Consider the following 20,402-nt stretch of genomic DNA (forward strand, 5'->3'; position numbering starts at 1 on the left):
TCCCTATCATTTCCTTCTTGTTCCTTTCATAGTTGGATTCGGAAATACAGTTTATTTTTGCTCACAAAAATTCACTGTATGGGATGCTCCATCTAAAATTGGGAGGTTGACAGCTGGCTGCCTGGAGTATCGAATTTTCTGCTGTTTCCTTTCTAAACAACTCAGTATGGAGTTTGCCATCTTTTACAGTTAACCTAAGATCTAAAAACTCAACAGTTTGTTGGCTGTGTTGCATAGTGAACTTTAACTTTACGGTGTTACAGTTCAATTCAGTTACAAATTGTTTCAGGTCATTTTCATTACCTTTCCACACATCGACGTACCTTAGCCACAGATTCACTTTTCATGTCCAATGTTCCAATGCCTCACTCCAGAGCACCTGCTTCTCCCACCAGCCCACCAAAAGATTGGCGTAGCTGGTAGTGAACCAGGTGCCCATGGAAGTGCCCTACACTTGTTTGTAGAGAACATTGCTAAACAGAAACACATTTTCGGTCAAAAAAAATTCAATCATTTGAAGTAACATGTGTGCATGCTCCAACAAGTGTACACTCCTGGTTTTTAAGAAGTACTCACAGGCTTTCAAACCACGTATACTTGTGTATAGGCTCTCAAAGTCTAAACAAACCGACCAGTTTTCCTGTCTCCAGTGGATGTTCCATACTTTTTGTGAGAAATCTTTTGTGTTCCTTAGAAAAGAATTAAGGTCCTTCACGTAAACTGACAGAAAATGATCCACATAGATGGAAACATTTTCGAGCAGACACTATTCTTGGAGGACACTATGGGGCGACCTGGAGAGTTATGTATATCCTTAATTTTCCTTGGGTAGTAGTATAGAATGTTGGTATGGTTGGACTCTGATTCTTTAAGAATTGGAACTCATCCCAGTTAAGTAGTTGATTGTCGAACCATCCCTTAGGGAGATCAGAGAATCTGCTTTGCAGACTGATTATGTATGACTTATCTACTCTGAATTAACACATGGCATTTTTCAACTGCCTAAGGGCTTCTTGTGTGTATCCCTCTCTGCTCATAAGGACTACATTTCCGCCCTTGTCTGAGGGTTTGATAATGATATTCTCATCATTTTGTAGGGCTAAACTTGATTCCAATTGACTCTTAGTGATATTGGCTCTTTTGGAGGCCCTATTTGTGAGTTTCAAAATATCCTGATTTACTGCCTCATGGAATATATCAATATTATCCCTGGCTATTTGTGGTACGTATTTTGATTTGGCCCTGAACGTGTTTCACTGGGTATGCCAGGAGCAATCCGAAATACATGTGATATTGTGTCGATGTTTGATGGATCGAAAGGATCCATGGAAGTTTGTGTTGCGTGTCCCTGCGATTGGTCATTCATATCATGGAGTAGCTTGAGTGTACTAATGTCTTCAATGAGTAGGGGTGAGAAAGGTCTTTTTTTCTGCTACCTCAGGTACGTTAGTGGGAATTTTCTTTCTCATGCTGTGCACTTTAAACAATTGAATCTTACGTATAAACATATATAGGTCAATGTTGGTCTATGCATAGTCTAATGGTGTGTCAAGACAAAAGGTCAAACCCAGCTTTAAAACTTCTTCCTCAGAATCAGTGATAGTTCTCTGTGATAAATTAATTACCATTAATTCTTGTCCATCCATTATTGACTCTTCTGGTCCTGGACCCTTGTTCCCATGGCAGTTCTGTTGTTTTTTTCTACGGCGCTGTCTTCGTCTTTTGCTTTTGTCTTTCCACCTTTCTATCTTTCAGTTTTCCCCTGACTGAGTGTTCGTTGCTCCTATGTAGGAGGCACAGTTCTTCGGAAAAAGACACAATTTCCATTGGATTCAAGTTGTTACTGGCTAGGGACTCCAATTCTGAGCTAAGATTTTTTCTGGATTCCCACCTTCCTTGTCAGCCACTCCCAAGGCTCAATCTTTCCTGAGATCCGCTCGTGCTTTATCAAATTTTCTTGCAAACGTTAAGATTCTTCCAGATTTGTAGTCTCTCTCACCCCGTTGGAATTGTCTCTGTTTTTTCTCTATTACTTACTTCTCGAAAGTTTAATCCTTTCATCCACTGCTGTGAGTACTTATTTTGCATCATTCTGAACTGGTTCTTTCTGAATTGCATACAATAAGGTTTGTATTTTTAGCAGAAAGTTTTTGTGCTCCTCCCTTGCATTTTGTATAGGTATTTGTAGCATTGTTTTTGAGCATGCCGTGGTGTTATCCATCCACGCTTTCAGTAACTGAGCATTAGGATTGTTGAGGGTGGGTACAATGAAGATCCTTAATCCTCTCGGTATCCGATCCACATCCAAGTAGTTTTGTAGCGATGTGGCCTCCCACCATCTGCTCACCTCTTTCCGGCGTAATCTTTCCAGGGCATTCCTTTTTTGTTTCAAAGTTGTAGCTATCCATTGCTGGCTGGTAACTTCCCCTGGCTGACTATTATCGTTTATGCTCTTTTTAAAGATGAGATTTGCTGAGGCCTCCCGGCCCTTAAGAAACTCCATTGCCCAGTTTACACTGCGATCGTCTGATCGTCTCCTCCGCTATTGAGTCCTATGGCGATCCGTACGGACGTACCCTGATATCCTCACTGTTATCTCCGATCAAACAGAATATGTTCACACCACCGGAGGATCCGATGTTGTTTCTTCGTTCGTGTTCTTTTCTGTAGTGGAAATCTTCTCCAGTTCTGCATTCGGATACCAGTGGGCATTCAAAATGTGGTATCCACAAGAAATAAGGCACCTCAGAATGCCCTTCCAAACGGGTTGGGCTTGTTGCAAGTGGACGCCGCCACTTGGACACATGCACAATATTCCTACTGGGTTCGTAGTAAGAAACAAACAACTCCGATTGTAGATGCCAATTATTTCAAGTTTATTCGGGCACACAAATGACGCGTTTCCACCTCTCCAGGTCTTGGTCACATGACTTTAAAGCGAGTTTCCATTATTTTTGCACTCTCTGCGCCTCACATGACGCACGTAAAGAGACATCAACAAAAGACTTTCAGTCCTCCTTTCTCGGCGTGGTTACAAATACGCCTTACATTTTAACAATTAATCATGCATGAAATCATAAACCAACAAAATTATAATTTCTTCAGGTAAGGTTGAAAAACATTAAATATCATGTTTGTTTTTAGGTTGATTAAATTAAATCAGATGTCCATCCACTGTTCAGTGTAGACCGAGGTTACCATATGCAAGTAGATCAACACAAATTGTTAAGATGGAAACAATAATAATACATGGTATGTCATCATATATATATATATAGATGATGAGAACCATGGGCTATGTTGCCCCCTGCCCCAGGCCACTTTTAGCCCTGGGGACCTCATCCCCTGGGCCTATCCAGCCTTTTTTTTAAGTTTGGAAGGGGGCCACGTGGCACCCCTCTGGAGGCCAATTTTGGGCCCAAGGACCCCATCCCCTGGTGCCCGTCCTTATTCTTTTTATTTTTAAATAACTTAAAAAGGGGAGAGGGGCCAAGTAGCCCCCTCCCGGGCCATTTTGGGCCCCGGGGACCCCATCCCCGGGGCATGGCCTCTGTCTTGGGGACTGCGGGAGGAGCCCCTATGCCCCCAAGTTCTCTGCCGGCTCCCCATCTCCTGTGGGAGCCAGCATTGCTTTTGGACATAGGGAGTTGCAAACATCCTGCTCCCTTTGCCCAAAAGCAAATTTGCTTTGCTTCATTGAAGTGAGAGCAGTTTTTCTGCTCTCGATTCCATGAAGCAAAACAGAAGTTTGCTATGGCAGGGCGGAGCAGTGCTCCTGCACTGCCATAGCAAACTGCAATGTACCGGGTGTGGGCACCCCGGGACATTCCTGGAGCCTGCCCTGGGGGGTGGCCATCCCCAGGGCCAAGGAAGGCTCCTGGAGGGGGGCTTGGAACCCCCTCCCAGCGTTTGCATAGCCCCGGGGAGGTAGTGGTCCCTGGAGCAGTGTGAGGAGGGTAGGAGCCCCCCACACCTTTTAGTTAAAAAAAACCCGGGGAGGTGGTGGTCCCCTGGACAGTGTGGAGTTGGTCGTGAGCCCCTCATGCCTTTTCTTTATTTTCATAGCCCCCAGAAGGTGGTGGTCTCCGGGGCTGCAGAGGCCCCTTAGAGCCCGCTTCACATTTGGCATTGCCCCGGGGACCTGGCACACCAGGGGGCTTAATTAAACAAAGCGCTGGAGAATGCGCTTTGTTTTTTTTTAAAGTTTCTGTGGTATTTGCGGACCTAAGCGAATCCCGCTGAAAATATATTTAAAAAATGCTTTTTTGGGCCATCGGGCTACCTGTGGGACCCCCGGAGCAGGCCTGGGGACTCAGGGTGTTGCTTCCCCCTTTTCTTGTTTTTTACCATTTTTTTTGTGACTCGTTTCAACCGAGTCACAAGATGGCTGCCACCACTTCCTGGTTGGAACTGTTGGCAGCCAATCAGAGTCAAGCTCGAGATCAGGAGGGTTTTGCAGATCCAGGGCGGTCACCAGATATCAACATTTCTAAATATATGAATTTCTCAGAAACTACTGAACGTAATTACACCATTTAACTAAAAGAGTGCACTTTCGAGCAAGAGCTACCTTTCTGCCAAATTTGGTGTAATTCCATTCAGCAGTTTGGGCTGTAGCTGTGAGAAAAATTTCATATGGAAATTAGCATGGAGAAAATGTGTTTTGGGACCCCCCTTTTTTCTCAGCCCCCGCTTGATGAATCACCCCGAAACTTTCAAGACAGGAGCTGACCGGAGCGCCCCATTAGTTTTGAAAATTTTGCAAAGATTTATCAAATGGCGACTGCCAGTAGGTAATATACATAAATACATATATATTACCTACTGGCAGTCGCCAGTAGGTAGTTATAGTTAGGACCAAGTTTCCATAGGAAGAGCATTTTTTTGTCTTGCTTATATCTTTGGCATCGTTTGATGAATCTTCATGAAATTTTCTAAACTAATTCTTTGTACAGATAAGCTCTTATGTGAGAAGTTTGGGGGTGATTCGCCAAGGGGGGGCCGAGAAAAAAGGGGGTCCCAAAACATGTTTTCTCCATGTTAATTTCCATAGGAAACTTTAGACAAGGCTACAGGTCGAATGTGTGAACGGAATTGCCCCAAATTTGGCAGGGAGAAGGGTCTTGGTCTAGAAAGCACGCTTTTGTCTATTTGGTGTAAATCCGTTCAGTAGTTTTGGAGGAGTATCGAAATTTATAGATATCGATATTTGGGAATTTCTGCCATCTGATTGGCTGAGGCGTTACGAGCACGAGCTTGCTGCTTATTGGTTGTGAGCGTACGAGCGGTTGCAACTAGGAAGTGTTGGCCGCCATTTTGTGATTCCATTGAAGCGAGTAAGGGCCAAAAAGGGCGAAAAGAGTAGGAAACAGGAGGATAGGAGCACTCTAACCTCTGTGGGGGAGTGCGAAGCGAGGTAGTCACACCTACCGGTCTGAAAGTGCGGAGTTGCTCAGAGTGACATGGTGCTGAGATAAGATGCTGCTACAGTCGGGTATGAAACCTAGAGCCTAAACCGGGAGGTCATTGCTGTGAAGTGATGTGCTCTGGTGTTTGTAGGATACCTGTGGAAGTTGTGTTAGTAGACGTTTATACCATACTGGGAGTGGGAAGAGAACTACTGAGCTCTACCGTGCGTTTATACTATACCGGAAGTGGGAAGCGAAGTACTACGCCTACCGGTGTGAAGACTCGGGGATCAAACTGAGCTGATTGTTGTAAAGTGATGGGCTGTGGGCGCTGTAGCATACTGGCCACTGTAGTGTAACTGTAAGTAGTGTTAGTATGCGTTTATACTATACAGGGAGTGGGAAGCGAACTACTCACCCCTACTGGTCTGAAGACTCAGGGATTAAACCGTGAACACATTGCTGTAAAGCGATGTGCTCTGTGTACTATTTCAATGTAAGTCATAGTACAATGTTAGTATGTAATGATACTATAATGTAAGTATGTAATGTTAGAATGTAGGACTGCCATGAGCGGAATCTTGGGGAGTTTGTACATGGTGCTGGAGAAGACGGATGCCTTGGTGTCTGGTCCTGTTGGTGGCTGTTTAAACTGTCTTCTTTTCCTGCAATAAATCTATTTATCGGATCCACAGCTGTCTTCCTGTTCACTACATAAATTTGGCAACGAGCGGGAGAAGGTGAAAAGAAGGCAGCACTCATCGAGATTTTGCGCTTGCTTGCGTTGTGCTGAAGACCTGTTTTCTTGGTGAATCTGTTTCTACTCATCCCAGGGTCATTTCCTGAAGACCCGTTTTCTTGGTGAATCTGTTTCTATTCATCCCAGGGTCATCGGCTGATCGAACTATGTGATCCTACCTCTGGTAGGATTTATATTTTTTGATTTTGGGCTTCCTCTGCCTCTTCACTACACTCTGGTTGCTGTACCACACATGTGCAAGTAGTGTTAGTATGCGTTTATACTAATTCTGTAGTTATGCATTAAACAAAGCTTCATGGTCCCATGGAGCGCCACCTCCCAGGCGCAGGTCATACAATGTTCCGGGGTGTGCAAGCGCAGGACATTTATTTTTGCTATTACAGGGCAGGAGCATTGCTTGCACCCTGTGATAGTAAATTCTTGTTTGCCTCGTTGAAGCGAGAGGAGGAAAACCTCGTATCGTTTCAATAAAGCGGAACCGGATGGTAAAAATGGAGAAACAAAAATGAAGCGGGGTCTCACCCGTTCATTTAAATGAGCCCACTGGTGGGTAATGCTCCTATCCTATTATTATATTGCGGGGTCTTTGCAGCACTGGGGATCTTAATCTCACATGTAAATTAGGCTCGGGAGGGCACAGAGACGTTTCGCAGACTAGGGGATCGACACCTCCCCGGGTATTGTTTACGAATTGTTCGGGGGGCTTCGAGGCCAACTCAAGAACGGGGATCGGCAACCTCTGGGGCATTATTTAAATATGCAGGGTGGGCCTCGCCAGTCCTTGAAGCCTCGGTGGCCCTAGGCAGTGCCTTATTGGTTCTGAAATCACACGGGCAGTACTCAAGGTGTTATAAAGTGATACACTCATAGAACTCTTGCTGTTGTACAATTACCTGGGCTTCATTTATTTAATAGTCTGTTGGTTTATATTTGGTAGGTGCACCGGAAATTAAACAAAATTTCCCTTATAACCTACTATCAACCCCCAATTTTCGCAATAAACTACAGACAAGTGTTGTCAGAAAAAGAAGACCCATACACTCAGTTATTTATTGGTAAAAAAAATAACTTTTATTAACACAACCCAAATAAATGGAAATGTAACTTTATTCGAACAACAGTAAAACATGAAAGAAGTCGGTGGGACTCCTCCAGAAGCAGCGTACAAAACCTGCAAGACAAAAAAGAATCATAAGTATGTGTGCCATGTCTAAGAGAAAAAGAAAGGTAGTGAGAATGAACGGAGGAAAGTGAGAATGGGACAGAGAGCGAGTGGGTTGAAGGGAGAAGGGGAGGGAGAGTGAAAAGAACAGAGGGAAGAGGAGACAGAGCGCCGGCCTACTGCACCCATCCTCACTGTTCACCTCCTGTCACCCGTGTGTCTGGGACGCTGGGGTCTGCGAGAAAGAGTGCGGTCCAGCAAGTCCTTAAAATGAAACAGAAATATGAATGAGGCAAGAGATTACATTATTATCTATGGCAACATCGCTTGCCTGCACCTGTGCACTGAGGCTGCTGTACCCCAGCCCCTTTCTCTGCTCTGTGCTCAATTACAGCTCCTGCACGCTGATGCTTGACTACTCACCTGCCACAACCGGTGTGTCCAAGGACGTGCCGGTGCGAGCTCCAACTCCGGGGTACCGCTATCAGGGTGGCCCAGCAGGTCTCCGGTCAGGGACGGTGTCTTGATACCACGATGGAAGGCGACAGAGTGCCCAGGGCATCATCACGGGGTGAGCACCCGCTCCGGCCATTTTGTCTCCACTAACCCAGTGTCTCAAAAGGGAGAAGAAATATAATGTTGTAAACGTCATGAGGTAAATGAAGGTTTCTTTCAACGTTAATAGAGAACACCAGTTGAGTGCATTCTTCCTATTTGAAGTACGATCTTCGAACTGTTAGTGGTAATCGTGGTTCAAAGAGGAGTTGGAGTGCATGAGAATACACAAGGTTAAATAATAATATGTTATGCCAACGTTCACATACAAAGGAACAGAGCGCACGGTAGAAGCATAATGTGAGCGTATAATGCAGTGGTGCAAGCCTGTGTGCAAGTACACTTAGTAATCAGCTCACTACAGTGCCCCAAAAGCCAACGCCACGTGTCTGTAGGGCAGCGCTGGCCGCTGGCTCAGGCCTACAGTACAGTCCAGCAGGTCCTTAAAATGAGACAGAGATTTGACTGAATGAGGTCAGAGATCACATCGGTTCACAGGGTAACATTGGTTGTTCGCACCTTAGCACACAGGCTGATGCACCCCACCCCTACCGCAGCACTGTGCTCAAAACGTGTCTGTAGGGCAGCACTGCGCGCTGGCTCAGGCCTAAAGTACGGTCCAGCAGGTCCTTAAAATGAGACAGACATGTGACTGAATGAGGTCAGAGAACACATTATTAAGCAGGGCAATATCGCTTGTTTGTACCTGCGCACCCAGGCTGATGTATCCCACCCCTGATGCAGCATCATGCTCAATTGCAGCCTCTGTGCACCCAGGCCCCACTGCTCACCTGCTGTCATTGTTGTGTGTCTAAACACGATGGGCAGCAGTGTTCAAAATTCAGGTGCAGTGTTGATTGTGACGATGGTGTACGCCTTATGGATCCCTTTTTTTATTGCGCATTGTTAAGGGTGGGCGACAATTTCCGTTCCGCTTGCGGAAATTGTGACATTTCGAAATTTTCGGGTTCCACGCGGAACGCGACAATGTCAAAACTTCAGCGATCCGCAAGGAAACGGATATATACAGGGCAGGATTCATTCTGGCACGATGCTCCTGTCATTTTAAACCTCAACAGGAAGTACACACACAGATTTAGAGCAGGTGCCCGAGTTGAAGGTCACTTTCAGTAATGCATTAATCAGCACAAAAGATTCGTGAGCACGGTGGAGGCTAGGCAGGTGCGCTTTCTCCCCATATCTACCGTCAGCAATTTGCTGTAATCATTGATGGAGGTCTGTGCATCCATGGGTTTCTCGAGCGCAATCCCCGTGCAGTTTCAGAAACCAGGAGGCTCTGTCTCCTCATCTGCTGCTCTGGTCGGTCTCTGACCCTTTATAAACAAGAGGCATGTGAACTGCATAGAAGCCCCGCCACACACACTGGTGGTGTGCAACATCTTCGCGCCCTTTCCCCACTATGATGGACAGCTCACTCGAGGGACCCCGGCGCCCATCGGTGCGGTGGCAAAATTACAGACACACATGGTCGCTGGAGACACCTCTTCTGGCCCTTTACTCAGCTGTAGTGTAGGAAAAGCACCATACATTTACCCAACGAGGTAGCACTTTCTGATTAGCCAGTAGAAAGTACTTCAGTTGAGTAGAGGTATTGCACAAAACGGTGGCATCTTCTTGGGTAAATATGCAGGGCAGGATTCATTCTGGCACGATGCTCCTGTCACAAAAATTAAACCTCAACAGAAAGCACTTACAGATATAAATAAAGCAGGTGCCCGAGTTGAAGGTAAAATTCAGTAACGCAATAATCAGCACAAAATCTCCGCGATCACGCGAAATTTCGCGTGATCGCGGAGATTTTTTGCCATTTCGCGATATTTTGCGAAAAGCACTTTCGAAAATTCCGCCCACCTGCGAGGTGGATGCGGCCATATTACCTGAGGCAGTGTAGAAGAACTGGGACATGTGGTGTCATTGTTATCCTATTTATACGTATGCAAAGTGGGCTGGGCTTGCGTACGCCAAGCGAGCGTAGGGATGTGAATAATAGTTCCGGGGACCTGGGCGTTGTTCAGTTCCTGCCTGGCCAGGAAGTGTACTTATGTGTGTTTCTGTTGCAGTTTTGACGTCGCAGAATGCGCAATTTACATTAATGTAGCATGTACCGGGAGGCGGCAACTATCGCTAATGAGATGCTGTTCGAAAACATTCAATGGCCAACATCACATGTCATTGTCAAGGTTGTGGATATGTGCAGACACTCATGTCAATGGTGTTCGGTATTATTGAAAGTGTTGCTATAGCGAAGAGCACACATGTGAATGTGTTCGGATGGAGGGAGGATCAGCAGTGAGGCTACGTCATAAATAGTGATAACGTTCATTATAGTCAAGCAATGCATGCCAAACGTGAATCTGAAAGTCTCACATATGACACACTACTATACTGTTAAAGCCTGACAACAGAGAATACAGCAATACAAATGCACACATTACTGTTTACTGTTTGTCACATGTGATCTAGGATGTGCACTCTGCCCGTGGCTGATGATACCCCTTTGAGCCAGCAATACCCAGGCCGAAAGGCAGCACAATAATGTGCACACACACACACCAGAGGCATCGTGTATCACACATTTGATTTTTGATGTAACGTTGGAGATGCATGGCCATCACACGTGGAAGGCTAATGTACAGACCATGAATATTGATCAAGATGATCGTTGCATGTTGTGTGTAGTAAAAGATATGTGTACACAGCAAAAAAACTTTTCAAAAAATCTCTCTAAGCAGAAGGGGTGTGTCTTATCAAACGTTGTAGAGAGAATGAATATGGTTTGGGTCCTCCAACTGTTACAATGGGAAATGTTATGAACTAATCAAATGGTTTTTTTTAAGGTCACATAACAATCGCACATCGAGGGCGCAAGGAGGCCACACCCGACAAGATTTTGAGAAAATACATTTATCGTAATATAACTTTATTACAGTTAAAAATATATAAATGTTTAAAATATTTTAGATTATTGCTTGCTCTCATATACAGTTTAAGGTTATTCAGATATAGTTTTGAGACATAAAAAAAATGAGGGAATAGTGTACCCGGCGCGACCCCCTATACGTCTATGACATAACACAGGGCCTGACAGCGTGCACTCATCGCATACGCAATGTGCAGCGGGTGCGACCCCATACGTACATGACGTAACGCATGGCTTGGTACTGCATACCCGTCGGATACCTTTGTAGCAGCTGGCGCGAACTCATACGTATATGATGTTATGCAGGACGAGGTGCCACGAACCCTTTGGATACGAAATGCGCATCCTTTACGAGTTTAGAAATATGGCAGATAGGATTCGCGTGGTGATGGAGCTTGGTGCACTACCGGTATGGGAGTGCAGTTTTCTAAAAAGATATACATATTTTTTGGGGAAGATATAAAACATTACTTAATTTTTAAAGTAAAAAAAAAAGAAGTATGATAGAGTTCCAAAATATTACAAAAAAAATAGAAAAAATATAGGTTTTATAAACATTAAAATATTAAATTAACATTTAAAACACCTTTGAAATCCACTGAAAAAACCATAGGTTTTACAGACGTTATAGTTAGGTATTAGCGTTTAAAAACCTTTGAAATTCACTAAAAAAAACATAGGTTTCAGGGACGTTATAGTTAGTTGGACATTTGACGTATATAAAACCAGAGAAATTCGCCTGTTATAGTTAGTTGAGCTAGCTATAACTCGCGCACCCGCAATTCACTGCTGATGATGTCACATATTACATCACTCATGACATGGTCAGTGACATCACTGATGACATCACTGATGACATCTCAAATGACATCACTGATGACGTCATCCAGTGACTGTGTGTCTTTCTGTAAAGTTTAAATATGTTTTATATATTTATAGTGAAAGGCCTGTGGAAGAATGAGTGGCTGTACAAGTGTGTGAATGGATGATTTTCTAGGTGCGTAACTGACTCTATAAGTGAGTCATTAAATGTATCTTACTGCAGACTAGTGACTAAACTGTGTGAATGTCTGTATGTGTCTGTCTGTTGGTGTATAAGTGGCTGCATGGTTTTGTGAATAGCTATATGAGTGTCTATTTATTTTATTTTATTTTATTTAATGTGTTTTATATAGCGCGGACTTTACCCGAAGGTGTCAGAGCGCTTCACAATAGGAGCAGTAATGATACATAAGGAGAAAAATTACAAGTGAGCATGTTACAAAATCAAACGTTACGTTCCATGAGGCAATAGTGGCATTTGTGCAAGAATCAGGAGCAAATAAAATACAAGAGGGAGCAAACGATACGTTACAAAAGGAAAAAAGTGACGGGTTATTGATTGGTTATCTGAGTATCTGTATGGGTGCCTGAGTGTTTGTGTGGGTAGGGTGTGTGCATAGATGTGTGAGTGGGTGATTCTATGGGTGCATGGTTTTAAGAGTACATCTGTGATGAACTGTATGGTTGAGAGAGTGTATGTATGGGTGTGTTAGGGATTGAATATATATCTCAGTGGTACATGTGTGACTAACTACATATGTGAAAGGAAGTATATATGTGTCTAAGAGTATATAAGTGGGTATATGGGAGAGTGTGTGATTGTGAGAGTGGCTGTATGGATGAGTGTGTGCTTGTATCAATGATTGTATAAGAGCGTAAGAATGTGTCACTATTTTTATGAGTAAGTGAACTTGAGTGTGTATAACTGCATAGGTGAGTAAATGGGAGTGTGATTAATTATTTGCATGACTGACTAGGTGTGAGAGTACCTCTATGGATGATTGGTGGTGTGTGAGTGTCTATGTAGGTGTATAAATGCATATGATAGTCTTGTACGGAGTGACTGTAAGTATGAGCGACTGTACAGGTGAGTGAGTGGAGGTGTATGTAGACCTAAGAGTTAATGAGTGGGCATGTAGTTATTGGTATTGGAGTATCTATGGTCTTGAGAATGTACGTCTGAAATTTTGAGTTGGTGTATCAATGGTTAAATTAGGGTGTGAGAAGATGCAGTAATTTATCACATGGATGATGTCATCAGTGATGTCATCAGTGATGTCATTTGAGATGTCATCAGTGATGTCATCAGTGATGTCACTGTCCATGTCATGAGTGATGTAATATGTGACGTCATCAGCAGTGCATTGCAGGGGCGCGAGTTATAGTTAGCTGAACTAATTATAACAGGGAAATTTCTAGGGTTTTCTACGAGGGAAATGTCCAGCTAACTATAACACCCCTGAAACCTATGGTTTTTTCAGTGAATTTCTAAGTTTTTTAAAATGCCAATTTCTCACTATAATGCCCCTGAAACCTTTGGTTTTTTCAGTGAATTTCAAAGGTTTTTTAAATGCCAATTCCTAACTATAACGTGCATGAAACCTATGGTTTTTTCAGTGAATTTGAAAGGTTTTTTAAATGCTAATTCCTATCTATAACTTATCTCTGAAGATATCATGTTTAATGATTTTGATTGGATTTGTATATTTTTCAAATTCAGTGTGTCAATTTCATTAATTACATTTTTTTTAAATACTTTTTTATCACCATTTTTTAAACTTATCTTTTCAATTAATTCTTTTAAAAATTAAAAAATATTATTTGAACTTAATGGGTTTTTCAAAAATATTTTTTTATATTTTTCAAAATATTTTTTTAACTATATATTCAAAACTTTATTTTATATATTTTTTTGGATCCGCGCACCCTATGCGCACCGTTCTCGATCTCTACGCGATAGCATCCGCGCATGGTATGCGTCGGGTACGTGGTTAGTGCGCGATTCCAATGCGACCGGTACGCGACTCCCAGCCTATACGCGACACGTTCGATGTACGTAACGTGACGTTTAGGCGCTTCCGCGATGCGTCATCTGCGTCTATGACGTGGTAGGTGCGCGGATCCCGCGAAGTATTTAACATTTAAAAAAACATATTTATGTATTTCATGTGAATATTAATTGAAGACAAACTATATTTTTACATCTAATCCTATAATATTTTTTAATTCAATTTCGCGGATGCGCGCTGGGTGCGTGCTGCGTAAGCGCAGGGTGCGCGGATCCCATGTGACCTGCAAAAAAAGACTTTGATTGGTTCATTACACTTCCTCTTCTAACTATTGAAAGACCCCACCCATTTCAATCATTCTTCTTTGACCCTCTTTAGAGGACCATCTCTTTGGAGAGAAGAAGATTTTTTAGACTAAGTTTAAACTTAACTGTAACTTTTTTCAACCAAAAATGGCTTCAGGGCAGCAGGCATCACCTGCATCTCCTCATACTTCTGAGGATGAATTTTTGGAGGAGGCACCACCCAAAGAACGTTTTTCTTCAGTGGTGTGGACATTTTTTACTTTTGCCGAGGGGCAGAATAAGACCAATGCCACCTTGGTCACGTGCAAGATTTGCAAAAGAGTCCTGTCGCGAGGGGATCCTAACAAGAAATACTCGTGCGGCACGGAAAGTATGATGAAGCACATGAGGACCCTTCATCCAAACAATCTTGCACGAGAAGAGTGCCGACGGATGAGAAACACTCCTGCTCCTGCACCTTCCACCTCATCGCAGCCAAGCACATCAAGAGTGCATCCATCAGCCCAAACCTTGGACATTCGTCCTCAATTTCAATTTTTAAAAGTGCTCTGCACTAAGTGCAATGCGACTTTGTGCTATGGTGAGCAGTCGATCGATCTGATCTGCCGCCGGCAAGAAAGTCACATTTGCTAGTTCTTTTTTTTTTTTTTTTTTATTGTTCCCTGAAGTTTATTGTTTGGTTTCTCCTGTTTTGTTTTTTCAGAAAAACCAAAAAAATCACAAAATTGTTAGAAAAACCAAAAAAATATATAAAAGAAGAAAGTAGAAAAAAAAAGTTCTTGTAAGAACTGACTTTCCTGGTTTAAAAAAAAAGCTAAATTTCTTTGTTAGTGTGTGAAAGTTTAGATGAATGTATGTGTGGTACGTAATTGACTGAATGAATGCATTAGTAGCGTATGGTGAATGTATAAGTGCAGAACTATGAGGAAGTGCTGCAGCATCACATAGTAACCTCTTTAACTACAGTGTGCTGTAGTACTTCCGAAGCACAGGGATGCAACATATGTACATAAATATGTTGCAAATCTATGCTTCTCTCTGCACGGCTGCTTAAACTGCAGCCATGTGGTGACACAGGTACCCTTGCACCAAGGTGCAAGGATATCTGTGTCATGTGCTGTTTGTTTTTCTGCAGGAAGACACACCTTCCTGCACAACAACAATGAGAAAATGCATTTTTCTCCTTCAATGTATGCTGAACATTACAGCATGCATTGAAGATATAAAAATGTGGAGAAATGAAATGGTTTAAAAAAATGGTGAAATGAAATGTTGTGCTTTCCTACACCAATTTTAGAATGGTGCAGCATTCACACACATATCGAGATTCATGATTTCTGATAAATCTAGACATGTGTCTTGTTCTATGAGTATTTAGTGCAATCATGCACAACAACACTTATAGAACAACCTTTCAACGCAAAGTGGTGTGCATAATGAGGTTGTATTTACATGGAGTCTAAAAAGTGCACAGAGTGCCTTTTCCTCTCTTTGTAAATATGAAAGAATGTCTTGCGCAATAACTATGTTACAAAAAGTGACATATTTCCGTTTTTAAAATTCCTTGCGAATGATAGAAGGTAAGCACAGAGTTTTGTCTGCAAAGATGTTCAAAGAAGAAGGATTGAAATAATTGTGGTCCTTCAATAGCTAAAATAGGAAATATTATGAACCCCTCAAATCTCTTTTTTTGCAGGTCACATGATATCTGATTATGGTCAGATTTCAAAACTACATAGGTATAAACAGAGTGTTTTTAGAAACATGTTTCAACTTTGTAGCTTCTTGCAGACCTCCTCATTCTGCATATTGAGACTTAGTTAAACTTACCTTCACAGTAATAGGAATAAAAAATGGTACACATTTTTTTCACATTTTCATTCCAATCGAAATTCATAAAAATTGCTTATTTTAAAATTTGTATCTGTGAAAGAAAAGGAAAAAAAAATATAACATGTAATAATAATTTTTTTTACAACACAGCATAATTTCCACAAAGTAATTTTTTTGCATTTTTTGCTGTTCTCAGAATATATCAAATTTCACTAAAAATAGTGATTTCAATCGTACTCATCACTTAACAGTGGGCAAAAAAAACCAATCTCAAAGATTGTTAAAAAAAAACAACATGCTATTCTCAAAAAAAAAAACAGGATACAAATCACTGATATATAAAATGCATACAGCTAACAAAATGTTATAAGTTTAACTTACAAAAACTGTAAATGTTGTCACTTTAAAATATTCACCGAATCTAAGGATGAATTTTTGGAGGATGCACCACGCCCACAACGTTTTCCTTCAGTGGTGTGGAAATTTTCTACTTTTCTCAAGGGGCAAACAAAGACCAATGCCACCTTCGTCACGCGCAAGATTTGCAAAAGAGTTCTGTTACGAGGGGATCCTAACAAAAAACACTTGTGCGGCACGGCAGGTATGATGAAACCCCTAAGGACCCTTCATCCAAACAAACTTGCACGAGAAGAGTGCAAACAGATGAGAAACTCTCCTGTTCTGTATCTGTAAAAAAGAATCACAAATAAATGAATATTAATAACTTTCAAATATATACTATTCCATTACTGTACAAACACATTTTATATAAAAATTGACTAAGAAACTATAGCCCTGAACCACAAGTGTGACGATCGTTAAAACACTACATGCATAGTGCATACTACTTTGAAGCAGTTCATGCCCTAAAGCCTACCCCACTAAAAGACTACATGCTAACTGACTAAATGATTACAGTACTACAGGAGACACACTGGGTGAGTGACAGGGTGTTTGCTAGAAGTGTATGAATACTAACTAGGGAATTGAAGGTGTGAAAGACAACTGTGTAGGTGATTAGAGGACTGCGTCCATACTGGATAGGCATTTAAAGCAGTCCATGTGCTAAGGCCTGGCTCACTGCATGAGTACTTGGGTACTGACTGAATTATTAGAGTACAGCAAGGAGAGTGCCTAGGTGAATTTATAAGTGGTAGGCTTTTCGCACAGGCAATGGATTAGTACTTGGTACTGAATGGGTCACTAGAGGAGTGCAAAGGGAGTGACAGGATGTTTGCTGGTCTGTATGGATACTGACTAGGGAATTGAAAGTGTGAAAGACAAGTGTCTAGGGGGTTAGAAGACTGCATACATAGTGGATAGGGGTTTGAAGCAGTCCATGTGCTAAGGCCTGGCTCAGTGCATGAATACTTAGGCACTGACTAAATGATTAGAGTACTGCAAAGATAGTATCTTGGTGAATTTATAAGTGTTTGGGTTTTGGCACTGTGAATGGATTAGTACATGATGCTGAATGGGTCACTAGAGGACTGCAAAGGGAGTTACAGGGTGTTTCCTGGAAGTGTATGGATACTGACTAGCGAATTGAAAATGTGAAAGACAAGTGTATAGTATGTTAGAAGACTGCATGCATACTGCATAGACATTTAAAACAATCTATGTGGTAATGTATGGTTCACAACATGAGTACTTGGAAACTGACTAAATCATCAGACTACTGCTAGGTTAGTGCCTAGGTAAAACTTTTACATTTTCAGTTCTGGCACAGTGAAGAGAATAGTACATGGTACTGCACTTTAGTGTCAAACCCTGACTCATTTTATCAATGCATAAGCAAAGAATAGCTTCTAAAGCTACTAAAACTTGATAACATGACCAATTTTAAAACAGTTATCTGTCATCAAATACACTATGTTACCAAATGCTTCTCTCACAATCCTTACCCAAATGTACACAGACTCACAGTGTGATTTTAGACAAGCAACACTATCCCTAGCAGTTTACCAAAACTCATTCACTAGTCTAGAAGAGGTATTGGTACTGCACACAATCTACATATTTAAGTACAGCACATTAGTGTCAAAGCATGACTCATTTAATCAACGCATAAGCAAAGACTGGCTTCTAATGCTACTAACACTTGACAACATGACAGGTTTTAAAAGAGTTATCTGCTAAAAAATACACGATGTTACCAAATTCTTCTCTCACAGTGGTTCCCAAGTGCACACAGACTCACAGTGTGATTCTAGACAACAGCCACTATACCTAGGAGTTTACCAAAAATCATTCACTACTGTTGAACTGATAAGGGAACTGCACACAATGTACATATTTCAGGACTGCACTTTTGTGTCAAAACCTGACTCATTTAATAAAAGCATAAGCAAAAACTGGCTTCTAATTCTACTAAAACTTGACAAAATGACAGGTTTTAAAACAATTATCTGTCAGCAAATACACAACGTTACCAAATGCTTCTCTCACAGTGGTTCCCAAATGCACACAGACTCACAGCGTGATTCTAGACAAGCAACACTATCCCTAGCAGCTTACCAACACTCATTCACAACTGTGGAAGGGGTAAGGGGACTGCACACAAACTACATATTTCACTACTGCACTTTAGTGTCAAAGCATGAATCATTTTATCAATGCATAACCAAAAACTGGCTTCTAATGCTACTAAAACTTGACAACATGAGAGGTTTTAAAAGAGTTATCTGTCAGCAAATACATGATGTTACCAAATGCTTCTCTCACAGTTGTTCCCAAATGCACACAGACACACAGTGTGATTCTAGACAACAACCACTATACCTAGGAGTTTACCAAAAATCATTCACTACTGTGGAAGTGGTAAGGGAACTGCACACAATCTACATATTTCAGGACTGCACTTTTGTGTCAAAGCCTAACTCATTTAATCAACGCATAAGCAAAGACTGGCTTCTAATGCTACTAAAACTTGACAACATGACAGGTTTTAAAAAAGTTTTCTGTCAGAAAATACATGATGTTACCAAATGCTTCTCTCACAGTGGTTCCCAAATACACACTAACTCACAGCGTGATTCTAGACAAGCACCACTATCCCTAGGAGTTTACCAAAACTCATTCACTACAGTGCAAGTGGTAAGAGAACTGCACACAATCTACATATTTCAGGACTGCACTTTTGTGTCAAAGCCTGACTCATTTAATCAAAGCATAAGCGAAAACTGTCTTCTAATGCTACTAAAACTTGACAACAAGACAGGTTTTAAAACAGTTATCTGTCAGCAAATACACGATATTACCACATACTTCTCTCACAGTGGTTCCCAAATGCACACAGACTCACAGTGTGATTCTAGACAAGCAACACTATCCCTAGCAGCTTACCAAAACTCATTCACTACTGTGCAAGGGGTAAGGAGACTACACACAATCTACATATTAAAGTACAGCACATTAGTGTCAACGCATGACTTATTTTAATGCATAAGCAAAGACTGGCTTCTAATGCTACTAAAACTTGACAACATGACAGGTTTTAAAACAGTTATCTGTCAGCAAATACACAATGTTACCAAATGCTTCTCTCACAGTGGTTCCCAAATGCACACATACTCACTGTGCGATTCTAGACAAACAACACTATCCATTGCACTCTACCAAAACACATTTCTTCATCTAGAAGAAGAACTACATTTTAGTATAGAAACATAACATAACTCATTTCACAAAATCATAAACAATGACTGGTTTCTAATTCTATCAAAATATGAAAACAGCACAGTTATTTGTCTGCAAACACATGAAAAACACAAATGCTTATCACAGAATGGTTTCTACATGCACACACACTGTCAATAAGATTGTAGAGAAAAAAAGTACTCCCTACACTTTAGCAGAAGAAATACATTAGTCTGATTAAAATCAAAATACTCTACATACATCCCCTCACAATTAAATAACTCACCTTTCAAGTTGTTGTGTAGATTAAGAAGTATATCAGTCACACACCAGATTTTCTTTTACAGGTTATCTGCACTGTGCACCTCTCAGCAAAAACAAAGAATGGAAACGTTTCCCTTTCATTTTCCACACATATACATGTAAACATCAAATCACAATCCTTCACACATACACTCAAAAGCAAACACACATTTCTATTGGTTAAACATTTCAACCCTTTCCAACTGAAATACATTTCAACCCTTTCCCCAATCTGCCTTCTGCCTCTTACCATAGAAACAGGTCATAAAACACTGCACTGAGCACACAGGTCACAAGTTCAGCACACAATGTTGCTAAACAAGACAGGAAGTGTGCTTGACTTTTCAACATATCAGCTTATCATATATAATGTTCCTTACAATCTGTTTTTGCTAACCAATAAGAATCATACCTTTAACAAACAGAAGTATACACCCTACCTTTCAGTGTAGAAAGTAGTCATACAACAAATGATTTCTTGTCTTTTTTCAAAAAAAAATTCCGTGGCTCCGCGCACCCACGCAAGAGAATCCGTGCACCCAACGCGATAGGATGCACGCATCGTGCGCGCCTTTCGCCATTTGAAAAAAAAAAAGGGGGTCCCAGGGGGTCCTTCTGGGACCCCCTAAGCACCTCTAGAGGGTCAGAGTATTTCCATTCTGCCC

Source organism: Triturus cristatus, chromosome 10, assembly GCF_964204655.1.
Source record: "Triturus cristatus chromosome 10, aTriCri1.1, whole genome shotgun sequence".
NCBI classification, from domain to species: Eukaryota; Metazoa; Chordata; class Amphibia; order Caudata; family Salamandridae; genus Triturus; species Triturus cristatus.